The sequence below is a fragment of the Pteropus vampyrus genome, unplaced genomic scaffold (genome assembly GCF_000151845.1).
Source record: "Pteropus vampyrus isolate Shadow unplaced genomic scaffold, Pvam_2.0 Scaffold38, whole genome shotgun sequence".
NCBI classification, from domain to species: domain Eukaryota; kingdom Metazoa; phylum Chordata; class Mammalia; order Chiroptera; family Pteropodidae; genus Pteropus; species Pteropus vampyrus.
In genome coordinates, this window is record NW_011888819.1 from 6,997,988 (window position 1) to 7,015,640 (window position 17,653).

A 17,653-nucleotide genomic window follows, 5' to 3' on the forward strand; every position below is an offset into this window, starting at 1 on the left:
AACCCATTTTTTATTTTAAAATATATCTGTTATAAATTTTTAATGGGTAGTAATTATACTTTTATACCATCATTGAACACAAAGAATATTTATCTCCTAACTTTGTTCTAATTTCCATACACTTCTGAATATTTGCTAAAACTCACAATATTTATTGTCTTTTAACAGCTACACTGGCCAATATTTTAAGTTTAGTAATCTCTTGCCAGCCCTTTACTTGTTTTTCTTTGTGGAAAATCTGATTGTACTACTTCAAAGATGTAATGTGAAAATTTTAAAAACAACAACATTTTTTCAAAGACAGGAGGAGAGATACTTAACTCACTTGTATCCAAGCAGAGTAAAGTTATACCACTTCATTTTAAACCTGTAAAGCACAGAGAACGTGTCAAGCAAATATTCTCCATATTTGCAAAAGTATTTATTGTTAATAATACAGTGAATATTATGTCTATTGCATGTATTTATTTTAAGTTATGATGAAGTTGTCTACAAATAAATTTTTATAAAGTTTGAAGTCTAGAATTTCAGAGAAATTATCTATCTGACCTTGCTGACATAATCTCTCCTATTCATTTCAAATCTCATAACAAATTGATGTGTTATCTCACTAATGGGTTCATTCACCAAGGAGTCAGATTTAATGAATACCCAAGACATAACAATTATACAAACTCATACGTTATAATCTCAAGGAAGGAATAAAATTTTAATCACTAGAACCACTTGTGTCATGACCTTCTATTTACTTGGTCATATAATCATTATATTTGGTTTGAAATAATTTATTTAACACTTGGCTTTTCAATAACATCATTAAATAGAGGAGGTAGGGGAAGGGAGTAAATGATGACCACTCTTTTCCAAGCTTTCCATGACCTACAGCCTACTTATTATTATTACTGGGAATGTAATTGACACAGAATTTCCTTGTTTTTGTTATTGTTCTTGTTCCTTTTTTGGTCAGATGAGTACAATATGGGTTGGAAATCTTATCAAGAAAATAAATGTCATAAAGATATATGATGCAGCATGATGCAGTATGTATAATTTTAAAATGCTGTTACCTGGTAAAATAAAACTGTTCTCTTTTAATCAATCCTGGCTACACAAATTTGTTGGTATAATAATGCAGATAAGCAAAAAAAATATTTACAAATCTGTTTCCCTTTCTGATTTTTTCTCATTTTTTACATGAAAAAGAACTAATTTGTATTAGTTCTAATTTTAAGATTAAAATAGTTATCTCACCTGCACTTTTGTTTTGAGGCAGGCATTCCATTTTAAAAATTATATTTCGTTTTCATTTTACTTATTTTAGAAAGATACACTCAGTCATAAGTCTTATTTCTAACTATTACATATACAATATTTTACATATGAAGGAAAAATAGGAAATTATATGTATAGCATCTACTCAGATAAATCAAGATTTATGTCCAAGTAATAGTTTTTTTTAACATTATAAACTTGTACTAGAAATGAAGGTATCAATATTTTTATAATATAATTTTGTGAAGTTCATGTGTATTGCTGTTCTATATAGATAGAAAACAGGATAAAATGAATTGCCACCACTAATTAAATAGTTTCTTATATGTTAGCAGTTAGATATCATGGTCTCATGTATTTTTTTTTAAGACATGAAGTTGAAATTATTCCTAATTATGAATTTAATCAGATGCATAGAATTCAAAATATTTAGATTTTTTTCTTTTATTTTTTTGAACTAGACTAATTTCAAATATAATCTCAAAATGTTTTTAACAGCCATCATGTTATATAAACACCTGGCCAATTTGGGCAGAAGTTTCAAGCTAATTAGAGACCTTTAGAAAGTCATTTAACCCATCTGGGTCCTAATTCACTTCTCTTTGTAATGGGACCAATAATAATTTGTTTTGCCTCCTCCTTAAAGTTTCTCTGAAAATAATACATATGAGGATAATAAGAAAAAAATGGTAAAGACAATGAAAACAGGAAATTATTAAACTCATTGACCATAATAACTGTTTTACATGGTTTTCTTGAAGAGTACAGCATTTGCAGACTTACAAATATTTCATCAGTTTTAACACACACATTCACAAACACACTATGTGATAATTAAAGTTTAACCACATCTAATAACAATGTCTCATTTTCAAGGCAATTAATAAACTATGCTCCTCAAATCCACATCATATTTAGTTACTCAACCTTATATGTTCTAAGATGACGAGGTTCAATATTGAGGAAATCATATTCAAATAGTGTCCATGCAACTCTGCCAATTAAAAAAAAAAAGTGTTGCTGGTACATTAAAAATAGTAAATGCCTCCAAACTCTGCTTAAAGTTACTGTATGAGTTCTTCCTAAAATAGATATTTGTTGAAGACAACTTTGAGGAGTTAGAGCAAAAGCAAATTTTATTATTTTACAATAAAAACATTCAATACAAAATGTAAGTTCTTCTTTCAAAGCTTCTATATATAAAAGGAATGAGTAAAAATTAGGATAAGGCAACATAAGAAGAGGAATTGACTGTGCTCAATTATCTTGTCATTATGATGACCTGAAACACAATCATCAAAAGAGTCAAAGATTTCAAGTAAATAGATGTATGTTAAATGTACTTATTGTAATAGTATTTAAAATGTATTGTTTAATGTTATTTAAGTTAGTAATTGACACAGACAGACACACACACACACACAGTTTATGTTGTGTTATGTGCACTCTCAAATCCTGTAACTATATTGAGATAAATTATAATACAAGAACTTGCATATGTGAGATAAAAAAAAAAAAAACAGTTGAATTTCCAGGAAAGATTTTAAACCCAGAATTTTCTAATCATAATATTATTTATGTGCATAATTTTCACATTTAAGAATCTCTTCAATTGTCGTTTGTTCTTTAAAAATTACATTTAAATGATACTATGTCTTTATAAGGCTGTCACATGTCTCTTTGAAGAGACAGTAGGTTTTGTTAGGATCAACTTGTTTCTGAGCAACTTTGCAGACAAAATACATAAATAAGAAATAGGCAAGTCTGTGGTACATGAAAAGAAGGTAATAACTCTACTACATGAATTAATTAGCATGATTTACCCTTTTAAAGGACAATGAAAATAAGACTACATTTAAAAATCAGGAACCTTTATTTTCCTATGCTAACGATTACTAAATTGTAATAATCAATTTACATATGCTACCTTTTATAATCTCTAAAAGCTACCTAAATTAAATTAAATTAATAAAAGCTACCTAAATTAATTACTAAATAGACGAGGAAACAAAAATACGCACTAGAATTTCTCTGAAGAATACTTATTTTCCATAATTCACAATAAATTCCAAAAAATATATATATATTTCCTGGAAAACAGTTTTAAATACAATACAGTTTTAAACTGTTCTCCAGAAACATTAAGTTCAAAAGTTTAAGAAATCAATTAGAAAGAAAAAGTAGGATAATAGTAGACCTAGAATAAATTCTAGATCTCTTGCTGGGACGCATAAATGACCAAAGCTCCCATCAACTATGACAGCATTAGCTCAAAAACCACAATATTAAAGAGACAAATTGATTTTTGACTTGTAAAATGTTGACATTTTAAAACATCTAGAAATATATTTTTCCCTTTGTAGTAATTACAAATTCCATTTTTTTTGTGTTGTTTACTGTAAGTTACTTTTCAGAATATGCCACCCCTGTCCACTTCCCCCACCCCGGGGAAAAAAAAAGTTATCCTTACATTTGCTGTTTTTAGAGTTGTAATTCAGGTTCTGGCAAAATTTTGTATTTTTCTTCAACATGTCATTAAAATGTAATAGGTATGAAGAAAAATGCATGCATTGTAAAGTCTTCTCTCCATGAATTTTTACAAATGAAAAGAACTAGAGTTTAAGTGAAGAAAAAGAACAAAATCAATGCCCCACATTTGCTGTCCTGTATTCACTACCACTGCAACCTGCATCTCCACTCTGTCCCAGACTCCGGCTACCACTGTCCTGTCTTCTAAAATAGTATGTTAGATGGGGCTATATTTTTACTCTATATTAATATAATTGTATATTATGTGTTTTTGTTTCATTACTTTTCCTCAACATCATATATGGAATATTCACCTATATTATGCAAGCAACTCTAGATTTTTATTTCTCATTGCTGTACAATCATTCATATGTGAATATATCAGAATGTATTTTTTCCATTTTAATACCAATTAGCAATCATGTAGTTTCCAACCCCAGGTTTGTTGAAATAATGCTGCTATAAACATATCTTTTTTTTAATTTTTATTTTTGTTACCTATAAATGTAAGAGTAGAAAAGCTGGGTGATAGTACAACACAAGTAAAAGCTTTGGAAGAGATGGCCAAACACTTTTCAAAATGGCTATATAACAAACATTTAAAGTTAAAAACAAACAATAAACTTTGATAATTATGTTTCTATAAAGAATTAGTAAATATAAAGGAAAACGTAATTTTCTACAAAAGCAGAAACAATTCCAGGAGGAAAATAGCAATTTTAACAGACATGCTTGAAATTGAATATGATGAGCAAATTATTCAAAGATAGAGTTGTTGAATATCTGAATAGAAAACAGCTTTAGAAATGTGGCACATGAGTTTGAGGACTCTCCAACATGAAGCTAAGCTAACTCGCATCTAATCTCCTAGAACAAAAGTAACAACCATAGAACAAAGCCACATCTAGAGCACATTGCATGGATATGATTTGAAGCAGGCGTTCTTATTGATTTCTATACATAAATCTAAAAATAAAACAAAACACTAATGGTGAATATTTGTATGTGTAAGAGTGTGTTAAGTGTTAATTTCATAACTATATAAGAGTGAGCTGTCATTTTATCTTGCTTTGTGCTATCAAATTTCTGGAAAATGAATTATTTTGCATATGCATATTACTCTCCTTGTACTGAGAATATGGTGTCATTTGTCCACTTTGACTAAATTAGTGCTGACCCTTGATCGCCTCTGACAAATGCATCCAAAAATGTGGTCTATTTACAATTACCCTCCCACTTGAAATCATAAGCTTTTTTTTTTTTTTTGTAAAAATAGGCTACAGAAGTGCTAAAATGATTGCATTTAGTGAAGAGTTTCCCAAAAAATACATTTTATTTGCTCTTCCTAGAAACGGCCTAAGCTTTTCAAAATTGATTTGTTTTGTTGGAAATTCCTTTGAAACAATGGACAATTTCTTTAAATATTAACACTCTAGGTATTTACTATAAAATACCTAGGTATTTATTATAAAATTCAAATTGAAAAATTGACAAGAAATCGGAACATGACATAGGGACACGGTTATGTAAATACTAACTCTTCCCAACAAATAATCTTCCCAACTTCAATTTGCTATAGAGCACTGGATTATTTTGTTTCAACAACTGTTGTGCATTAGAATCACCTGGGAACTTTTAAAAAATATATTCATGCCCAGGGCTGTATCCAGGATCAATTAAATTTTTATCTTTGGGGATGGGGGGGGATGGGAATGGGGATTGTGTCAGGCATCAGTATTTTTAAGCATTCTCACAGTGATTCTAAGAAACAGTTCACTTTGAGTACCACTATATAATGCCACCAGCCTTTCAAATGCCAAAATCTACCTATAGTTAAAGCAGAAAATATTCGAGTACTCTTTTAAGTTAGAATAATAAGCACTACTTTCTTTTTCCTTTTGCTTTTTAACAAATCTCAACTTTAAAGCATTCCCTTGGTACATGAAGTCATTAACATTTCCCATATCTCATAGAAACTGATTTCCTGATTTTATTCTTTTCTCCACAAATTCCTAATCTTAACTGTATGTTTTTGTCAGCAGTGTGTCCTCAATAAACTAAATTACCTTTCTTAAATGAATTTTAATTAAAACAGACAAAAATTGTACAATAATAGTAAAATCTCTACAGCGATGGGGAAAAAATGCTGAAGCACATTATCTTTGTGATATTTTATGGGTATATATATATTGACAGCGAGTATTTTTCTCCTTTCTCAAATTTTAATATCTTAGCTAATAAATATGCTGGTGAGTTTCTATTATGATCATATACTTTAAAATTTAGTGATCTGTCTACGGCCATGCTACCCTGAACAAGCCCAACCCCGTCTGATCTCGGAAGCTAAGAGGGTCGGGCCTGGTTAGTACTTGGATGGGAGACCACCTAAGAAGACCAGGTGCTATAGATGTAAAAAGTAAAAAAAAATAAGGGATTGTAAACTGACAAGATCCTTGCAATCTCTGAAGTCAACCAAGGATTGCCTCGTCTAAAAAATAAATAAATAAATAAATAAATAAATAAATAAATAAATAAATAAAGTAAAATTTAGTGTTAACATTCAATTCTATAGCTCTGTTAAAGTGAAAATGTGAGATTATGGAGTTGGTAGGATTTACTTTGGTTTTTATTTACTTTTTTGTTATTTTTCTAATTTAGTCTCATTGTAGTAAACTAACTTTTGACATCTAAATCTTCCTGGTCAGTAAAGACTGTGGTATTCTTTTAGATAAAACAGATTAAAACTATGACAGGACCAAGAGCGAGTACCCTCAAATTATATGCATTCATTCCATGTGAAATTCTCAGAGGGAATGCTCCAGATTTCACACTTTGAGGTTTTTAAGACTCTGCTTAGATGTCACATCTGTTTAGTGCACGCTCCTGCGAAGTATTGCAATGACCAGGTTGGGGAATAAAACTGAAGACAAGTGAGGTTTCTATTCTTATCGTTTCCCCAACCCATTTCCTTACCACCCAAAGGTCCTTTAGCTGGCTGCTATAATGTGTTCTCACGGCATCCCTTACTTATCCTTCCCATAAAATTCACTGCACAGTAAAGATTGATCAGTTTGTTTCTCACTCTCATAGATAAGAATTGCAACGGCTCTGTTCTTCACAGTTATGTGGGAGGCAACATAGCACTGGGATTAAGACTGGTTTCTGAAGTCAAACCCCAAGCATTTTTATCTTGGCTTCATAATTTATCAGTTGCATGACCTAGGAAAATTATTTAACCTTGGTGTCCTTGCATTTTCTCTTCTGTAAAATGAAAAAAAAAAAAAAATCAATGCCTGTCTCACAAGGCTGGAGTACGGACTGCATAAAATAAATTCTATAAAGTAGAAGCACCATACCGAAGATACAGTAACTTCTCAAGAATTGCTTCTTATTATATTCTTATTTTTAGCACCAAGTGGGCCATGGAATATATGTGCAATTGATGCTGTTTCAATAAATTATCATCTGTATTGCACTAGTTAATGTAAATATCATAAAAGTAAAATTTTAAAATTTGATTTAAAGATTGCTATAAAAATAATCTTACTTTCCCTAGACTATTTTATTTCATAGAAGAGCAAATGTTCCATAGAACACTTTGAGTAAGTGACTAAAATGATCTGGAGAAAGTGTACATACATCTTAATAGGAATACTATTGTCCAGCCTGTCAAGTTGTCAAGTGCTAATCTCCATCAAAATCATAACTAAAGTATATTTTTACAAAGATATTGTCTTTCCAGTGCATTAGGGGTATGATAGCAATTTTGAGGGAAGTAATATTCTAAATTAAACAACTAAAATAAAATTGAGTTGGTGAAGATAGCTAACATAAATTTCATCAGTGCCCATTCAACTAGAGCAAAGCACTAATGAATATTTTAAAACAGACACATGACAAAATTTATAGATGTTATTCAGGATCATGAAACACATTAGTAACCAGTATAATGGAGATGAATATCAGAGTTGAAGCTACTGTCTCTACAACCCAAGACCAGAGTAAACTACAAGCATTCATGTCATGTGAAAATAGGTATTCTTGGCTTACTATGAAAATAGCCATCTCACTAAATCTTAACTACATGCTAAAACATTTTTATACTGTTCAGAAACTTTATATTAAAGATATCTGTCTCTTAAATTTAGTGAACTGTGTCACAGTATAACTTAACATGCATTTCTTTGCTGTTGGGAACTTCACCTTGTCATAAAGTTACTAAATAATCTTCTGAAAGAATAAACATGGGCCAGTTAAAATAGTTTATTAAATTATATCATTAGTATCGACGCTGAGTTAACATTTCCTCAATTATGATCCATTCATTCATTCAAAAAGATTACTAAGTAACTATTCTAGGTGCTGGGATATAGTTATGAACAATATTAAAATAAAGACTATTCCCCATAATCACAGAGATAACATCTAATGGGACAAGAGACAAAAGACTAATAAACCAACACAATATAAGATCTGTCAGATGATGATAAACATTATGCAAAAAATTAGGAAGGATATAAGAAATACTGAAAGACTGAGGTGGTTGTCACAATGAATATAACTTTTCAGTAAAGATCTGAGAGACAAATAAGCCAATTTATGGAAGTATCTGGAGAAAAGCATTCCAGTAGAAGTTTCAGAAAGTGCAAAGACCCTAATGTAAGGAATAGATTGAACTGGTGAGCAGTTGTCCTACAGTGGGTTTGTGGCCATCACAGTTATAAGAATAGTCATAAAATATATATTTTAAAAGTATTCTTTTATTTTTATTCATTGCAATGCACACAGCAGTAAGGTTTAAATAAGGTTTAGGTGAGTATGAAAACAATAAGAGTTATTGTAAATTATATATTTCTGCATCAACACTGCCTACTTCACTTCTCCTATTAAATAAGCCCTGAAAGATGAGAATGGAATGAGTTTACTCGCATAAAATGCTGAGATTATATGATACAAAGTGGTAATTCTGTGAAGAGACACATTCAACTGTTCAACTACTAAATATGTACAGAGGAATCTATATTGTCATGTCCCATAAAAGACAATATGAAATTAGAACTCAAATCAAAAGTATTTTTCCTCCTACCTGCATGCTTTATTTTACTGAAATTCAGCACTAGAAAATAATGTCTATAAAAGTATGAAAACGTGAGTTTGCATCTTTAGAAAATGTAATTCAATCAATCTTTTTTTTTTCAATGTGGAAATGTGCAGTGGTATAAGTGAATTGGGTTTGAGCTTATAGCTTGTTTTCCAAAAAATTGAAGATGAAGTACTCATGAACAGGACATGTAAAAAAATGTCACTTTCACATACTTGTAGAATATTACAGCATTATTTTAAAAGTACATGTGAATACACCAAATACACACTTCTTAGAAAGATAACAGCGATAGCTATATAATAAGAGAATGTTGCAGAGTTACCCAGAGTTTTGCTATAGTTTAAGGTCTCAGACATCAATGCAATGTATACATTTCTCTTTATGACCATCTTCTTGCTTATTAGGTCAATAACTTCCTATTTTGTATTGCTTTGCTTGTGATATTGTTTGGGTACTCGCTATCACAAGCCACAATAAACATATCAATCTTATGTAAAACAAAAAAAAATAATTAATGAAAAAAATGAAAAATTTTTAATGAATGACTTTTAAGCATTTAATAGCTACAGGATTTTCAACATAGCAAACAATTCATTAACATTTTTTAGATTAATAAATTGTGTTTATTCATAGTCAAAGGAGAGGCGAATCAATTTTACTCTCTCTACTATGATGTCACCTCGCAAACTCTTGAAAAATTGAAAATAGCAAGAGGGACACTGTGTAACTTTGAGGTCTGGGTCTTAAGAGTTGCAGGACTTTTGCCACTAGTCACTGGAAGATCCCTTGTTGGTACCTAGCCATTATTCTGTGAGGAAGCCCAAGGAGTGATAAGGAGAAGCCAATGTGAAAGACAAATGAAGTCCCTGCGCAAAATCTCCAGCTGACCTCTCACAGCAGTAGCACCAACAGTCAGATATTTAAGAGTGATGCCATTTTGGACCCTGTAAGTATCTCAGTGTCTCATTGGACAATGAAAGAGTAAAATTCCCAATCAACCAACAAAATTATAAGGAATAATAAATTGTTTTTCTTATTAGCTATGAAAGTTGGGTCTTTTTTCTGTTATACATCAATAGGTAACTAAAAACAGATAAGTGCCTGCTCTTTTGGTAGACTGGGTACAGGTTTGACACTGAAGCTTGCACTAGAGTCAGTCCATAATGTCCTACCTCTGCACAAGCAAAACTGACTATCAAATAATTATACGATCTTCATGAAAATGACATTTATAATAACGTGAGATTATTTCTATAGCAAAGCAAATACAATTTCTAATTTGAATAAAACAGTCCAGATACACCATAATAACTGAAACTACGAAGATGGCTTTTTGAAAAATGTCACTGATAAAAGAAGACAATACCCACAGCTTGTTGGTAATATGCCATTTTGAAGCTGACTGGAACTTCTCATTAGTATTTTTGTTTAAAAAAAAACAAGTTACAGCGAAGCAGTTCACGAGGAGAATAGAGAAATCTACATAAGAAATTCAGTCTATTTTTTGATATACATTATTTTTCACTGCTTTCAAATATCAGTCTGAGAAATATCAAGTAAACAACTCGAAAACATTAATAATGCAATCAGCAACTACAGTTAGTACACTTTCTAAGTAGCTTCGTAGAAACATCGAGGTAAAGCTGTTAATTACTTCTATTTAAATCACAAAAGTTTCTAAGTTTATTAGAAGGAAAAGACATTTCAAACCTTAATTTCATAAAAATATTACATAAAAACACAGAAGCAGACCTGAAAAGCACGAATCAGGCTGTTAGTGAGCCCCTCAAGACTGAGCAAAGTTCAAATATTATAGGTCCTCACCTCTGAATCTAGCCTCACCAACTCTGAGGCAACTAGTAATTATTTGTGAGGTAGACTTGACCTTTGTGACAAATTTTCACCCCGCTTCATGCGAATATCTGACACTGATCTGCAGCCAAAAATCTCTTCAAGCCTGAGCACTAAGCATAAAAAGACCATTGAATAAGCAGTTACAATAGTTATTTTTTTTAAAAATTTAAATGATTAAAAATATATTATTTGAAACAATCTAAATTTAATACTATTGTGATTTCTACCACTGTCAAAGAATTATATAAAGCCAGATTAAAAATTTTAACTAAACACTCACATGATATAATGTAGATGAAGATAAATTATAAATTACAGCACACTTTAAAAATCCACTTTTGGAAACCCTAGAGTACAAGGTCAGCAAACAAGTCTAATTCATCTCTTTAACTCTAGTGATTGGTTCATATTATGAGTTCAATACATATATATAGTATTATCTTGTGTTAAAGTTCTTTCATAGAAAATGTCTGTTTCTCTGATAATAACAGAACATTAAAGTTTTGCTAAACTGAATGGTTTTAGAATTGAAATTGTATAAGGAATAATGGAGCAGTCAGAAATTAACTGAATAAAATACAAATCTTTAAATGAAAATAAAAAGAAAGCAGTGCCTATTATATTTGATATTTGTCACAAATGGACACAAGCTCACTTTCTCAAAAGAAAAATTAGGAGTACTAACCAAATTCAGGATTAGAATTATTCTACCAGAAATGAAAATAAAAATGGAATAATTCATCCAGACTAGCTGCTTTGGTGAGAAAAATTTTAGATGACTTGTTTATCATGATAAGAAGAAAACAGCAATAATATGCCTTTTATTATGTAATTTATTTGCTAATATCTTTATGTTCAAATGAATCAAATACAGAAGATTTTCTACTTAAATTACTACTTTCAAAATGATGTTAAAATTGTTAGAGCTTAATTCCTATCAATCAAAATAAAACATAAACATTTATAAAGTGTTTTCCCAAAATATACGCCAGGCATTATCAAGCAAAATTCCTCTTTTTATATTACTTATCGGTAATATTATCTTACGACAAAAGCAGTGATGGTCAATATGGCAAGGAAGATGTAATACAATTCATTTCATTGAGGGGAAAATGTCCTCTTCATTGAAAGAAGGAAGGAAAGAGGGAGGGAAGAAGGAGGGCTGGGCAAGAACCAGAGAAAAAAAGAGAGAGCAAGAAATATGTTAACATGTTATATTAGTATATGTTATGCTAATATATGTTATGTAAAATAAGTTTTTCATAAAAATTAAAGTAATATATAGTTTCCTTTCACTTTATTGGCTTTATATATATGTAAAATATATGATAATTTTTTATAGAATATGAAATAAAAAAACTGCTCTAAATTCACTTACTATTTATTGGTCATGTGAAATGGTAAGCATTTCAAAGGTCTTCAGTAAGCCTAATTAATAAATATTCCTAAAACTGCCTTTGCTAATTTTATGAAAGATATAATAGTTACCAGATTTCCTATAAAGTGATTCAGAAACATCACGGATAAATACAGATTTTGAGTCAGAGATATATGATAGGTGAAACCTATAAGCAAACGTATAGCTGATATTTACAAAGCAGATACAGAAATACGAAGGAACAATAAATAAGGTTTAATAATGCTAAAGAAGATTTCTTAAAAAAAAAAGTTGTTTGGGAGATAACTTTCACAATACATCCTACAATACATTCATCTTCTGTCTTGTTTTCTCTCTCTTAATGTGGTTGATATTGTATTTCTAGAATACATTAAAGTTGTGCCAATAAGCAGTGAAAAATATTCTAAGTAAATAGGCATTGACATTTAATACAGATTAGATATTTCTATTTACATGTACCTTTGGTTTTAATAGGTAATAATGTTGAGAGATTTTAATTTCTAAGGCTTGCTATGGTCTGTTTTTCTTCCTTATCATTCCATCAACAAACAGCTCTATAAACCCGAGCCACGAATAACTAGCAGAGCAGTTATTTATTACAGAATAATGTTAAGTAAAAAAAAAAAAAATTATATCATGTAGTATGCCTGTTTTAACAAAAATGTGTTTTATTATAATTTCATGATTATATGAAACCTAGAAAATATATAATGTTTTAATTTAGCCAAGAAATTATCATAAAGATCATAAATATATATTTAATATATAAAATTTTAAATCTTCTTCAGGGAGAGTAAAATTCTTAAAAAAATTTTAATTTTTTTTAAATTTAAAATATATTACCTAAAGTGTCTTAAATGTTATTTTCCCCCCAAATACATTTGTTTATATTTTGACCATTTTAGTTCTCCATTGTTAAAAACAAGATAACAGGTCTTAAAATGGAGTCGCTTATGCTATGCCCATATCACCAAACCAAGATTTAACAACAGTTTTGGCTCTCCCAAAAATATAACCATAAACCAGAAATCCCCTGATCAGTACCAGTTAGGTAATTTGCCTGGTAGACTCCTGCCATGCCCTCAAGGAAAGTAACTTTGGAATAGCCAACCCAGATTTGTGTCCACTATAACTTCCTTGTTCCAGCTCCCTTCTGCCTATTAAAGTCTTTCTTTTTGTACAGCTCCTGGGGGCTCCTTTCTATCTGCTAGATTGGATCTGCCCAATTTAAATGGATTTTTGCTCAAATAAACTCAACATTTTTAATATGCCATAGTTTTTCTTTTAACACTATAGTACATGATCAAACTATAATGTGGCCATTTACATTTTCAAAGAAAAATTCTAGATTCAAAGATTCTAAAGACTACATTGATATCAGTCATGAATTTATTAAAAAACCAAATTAGCAAATGGATGTAAAAGACAGATGGTTAATAATGAAATTCAATTATGACTGTTCATCACCATTAAAAGATATTTCAACTATATAGAAATGTTTAAAATGACACTTTCATTTCTTAATATTTATGGTTATTGAACTTCTTTTGAATTATTGTGATGCTAATATTTAGTCAAATAAACTGGAAATGGCACTGGAGTTATTGATATAGACTTACAATGTATGACTGATTTACTCGAAAAGCTCCAGTCAGATGATTCAGAAAAGGTAACAGAGTAGTACAAATAGCCCAGTTCTTCAAAATCAGGTAACCTACAGGTGTTATCTCTTAATTGAGAGAACTGGGTTTTTCAGAATAATTTCACAGCTATCTCTTTTTTTCTGCATAGACATCCTGCATGTTTCTGAAATTTAAGGGAAAGTTAACTCAGATATGTCCATTTTACACCAAATTCTATGGAAAATTAGTCTTCTAGATAATAAGAAAAAAAAGTTAAAGAATATGTGAGTTGCTTTGACTATTAGATGGTAATGTTGGGCTACTCCATTCTGAGAGTCCACCAAAAAATAATTATATCTACCATAGCACAAATCCATTTGTCACTAATAAAAACTAACAAACTCTTTCTTCTCACCACCTTCCTTTCTTCTCTTAGTAAAAGCGCCGTTACTACTCCAAGCTAAAATGTTGAGTCATCCTTAATATTTTCTTTTAGTCCCAACAACTAAGCCCTCAGCAGATCATACATGCCCTTTTCCTTACTTGCAAAGCAAACTTAAAATTTCTCCACTTCTTGCAGCTTTATTGCTACCATTCTCATATTTTAAATTTGCCATCACTCAACTCCCATCCCCCAACCTAGAGTACTGAATTTGTGTCTCAGTTTTATTCATGCTCTACTCCCATCTATTCTATGTCAATCGAACTCATCTATAAATATAGACAAATGTTATTGTTCTGCTTTAAGCCATCCAATGGCTTTTCAATTGGGGGAAAAAAAGAAAAAAAAAAGTTCTTTCTATATCTTGCAAGGACCTATTCAATTTAAAACTTTTCACTGTGTTTCAGAAATAATTTTCCTTTATACTCTGTGTTAAGTCTTTTCTCTATTTAGAGCATTATTATGTATGTACATATAGCTTCCCACTACCTAAAATGCTTGTATATCAGGTGTTGGTATGACTAGTTCAGATCACTCTTAACCTTTAGGCCTCAGTTCAATCTATATCCTCAGCTAGCCTTTCTCTGGCATCTCTACTGAAAGATGGCCCTCCTTTCTCTCACATCACTGTTTAATTTATTTTATAACATCTTTCTCCATTCAAAATTATTTTATTGATTTATGTTGTTTATTACCTCATTTCCAGTTAAACATTCTCCCGAAAGGCAGTGATTTGACTACATTTTATTACCAAGCACCTTGCAGAATTCCTCCCATCCAGTAGACACTCAATATTTCTTGAATGAATTGAACTAAAATATAAAATCCATGCAATCGCCATTCAGAAATAGAGTCTTATGGGAAGTTCATTATCTCTCAAGCGGTACTGGTCACGTAGCAGAAACGATTCAGATCTCCATCTGTGCCGAGATGTCTCCACGGAGGGTTGCCAGGTTAAATATAGGACTCACTTAAACTTGACTTTCAGATAAAGCTGATGTTTTTTAAGTATAAACAGGTCCCAAAGATTGCATAGGAGATTCTTACACTAAGAAATTATTCACTATTTGTCTGAAATTCAGATTTAACTAGGCATGTTTATTTGCTAAATCTGGCTATCCTACCACAGCCTATACATTATACAGGGTGTGAATGGCTGATTCTTTAAGAAAAAATTTGTTTAAACAACTAATTTTCTAAATTACATATCAACCCTAAGTCTGGCAATTTCAAAAGCCTACTCATCAGCCACATGGGTCCTTATGATCTAGACTTGCTAGAACATACGACTGTGAACAGACCCTTGTTTGATTGTCATCAGAATTCTGATTGATAAAAATGGCACTTATGGCAGATAATTTGAATGGGATGTGATGTATTTATTTCCCTAAGCATACTAATTATTATTCCAATGATACAGAAAGATGCAAAATCTAATAAACCAGGATATTAGCATATTTATGTCAAATTGCTAGGCCTCTTACAAAAGTTTCATGCATTCATTGCCTTTGGAGGTAAGCTCTTGATTTACTCTAAGGAAACCTAAAGAAGCAACTAAATGAAGCCAACTTAGCATATTTCATGATAACATTCTCCAGGTCATCCTCTAATGCACTTTGAATGTTCTCTAAAGGAAGGTCCACACGATACATTATTTCTGACTTCACAGCCTTGGTACACATCCAAGTGGATGCCAGGCTCACTGCCATTGACAACACTGGAATTAAAGGGACAAAAAAAATTCTATTACCATGTTTATAAGCAAGTGTGTGTTATTCTGTTACATAGCTACTCTGAAGTACACTACTATATGTATAGTACTCTTTATCATCCCGTCACATTTAATTCCATTGAACTTTTGCACTTTCTTTCCAATGAATAGCAAGCACCTGAGGACAAATACTTCCCCTCTGGCATATCTTTTACATCAATATAGAAATTTTCTTGTATGTTAATAAATACAAAATACGAAATGCCATCATTTTTATAATTAATTTGGATAACTTCTGAATACCTTCTCAGCTCCAGGCATTCTATTACATTATTTACATTATTCTGCACTCTCAAATCCCCATGCAAGAAAGCAAAGTGAAGACATACTTAACACTGTAACCATGAGACATGACCAGTATTATTAAACCTTATAAATAATATTATAGGGTAAAAATTGAAGGCAGCAGATAATCAAATAGAAGTGAATTAAATATATTTTACTTTTACAGTTTATTTCTTCTGTACTTCTTCTTTACAAAATATGAATTTGGAAAATAATCTAAGTTATAAGATATATATAAAAAGAGACTGCAAATGTCTGCAAATTTTAAGAAAATTCTCAACCAACAGTATGTTTGATGCATTTGTCTTCAGTTTTCAGATAAATATTTTAAATGACATATATTCTTCTGCTAACCTGCAGCTTTAGATGAAATTAACGGTGTCATTTAAACCAATGCACTTGCTTCTCCTATATAATGTCAAACTTTATAAGTGGAAACCAACTGATTTTATATTTATATATTGACTACAATTGTGCAATTTGCAATGTAAACATAAAGTATACACTAAGAAGGAATTATTTTAATGTATCTTGTTACAGGAGAATTTTCCATACTTAGAACATGAATGGGAATACAAAGTTTTAAAAAAATCTTTATTATTTTAAAATTTCTCTTAAATATTGAAATTATGTTAGAGCAAAATGCCATAAATATATCTAAGAAGAAAATGATTTCATTATTGGGTGATTTGTAAGATGTCACGGACTATTAGGATAGTCTTAAATAAGGGTGTTATTGGTGTCTAAGAATTTTTAGCCTGAGGCTCCAGCATGTGGAAATCTGTTATTTTTTCTTCCTAATTTACCAAACTGATGACTTTGTCACTATTCTGTCAGAAAACAATCGGAAACAAATGCAAGCTTGCTAAAAAAGTTTAAATAGGGCACTGTACTAGGAAAAAAAAATGATCATGTATATTCGGTGAGTCAAGAAATTAAATAAATAAAAATGTGTAAAAGTCACATAGTGTATTTGCTATGTTAATTCCTTAAGGTTACTGGAGAATAAAATACATAAAAAAATATTCATTTGCTTACAATGATGAAGATTTTTAATAATATAAAGGGCAGAAGTTCTTATAATATAGATAGTACCTACTATCTATAACATATGCCTATTTATAACATAAATAGTAGGTAAACCTGTTGCTACACTAATTAGCACAATTTCATTTATTCTACAGCTACCAAAATCTTCTGCTGATTTAATGTTGACCTTTCTACATTTAATGCTAGATTCACATTAGCATTCTCGGGTAAAATAGTTTATCATGCATTTTAATTCAATCAACTGTACTCTACAACCTTTAAGCTATTAAAAAATATTTTTCAGATATCTTGTTTTGTTTCTCTTTATCCATCAATTTTTCTCGAA

General features: G+C 30.6%; 1 protein-coding gene and 1 pseudogene across 1 annotated transcript in view; one reads left to right on the forward strand and one right to left on the reverse strand.

Annotated features, from left to right (window-relative positions):
• The window catches only part of NCAM2 (neural cell adhesion molecule 2), a 445,018-nt gene that overhangs the window by 269,883 nt on the left and 157,482 nt on the right, over positions 1-17,653 (reverse strand). The gene's annotated exons all lie outside the window — the stretch shown is intronic.
• Positions 6,094-6,211, forward strand: LOC111738464 (annotated as a pseudogene).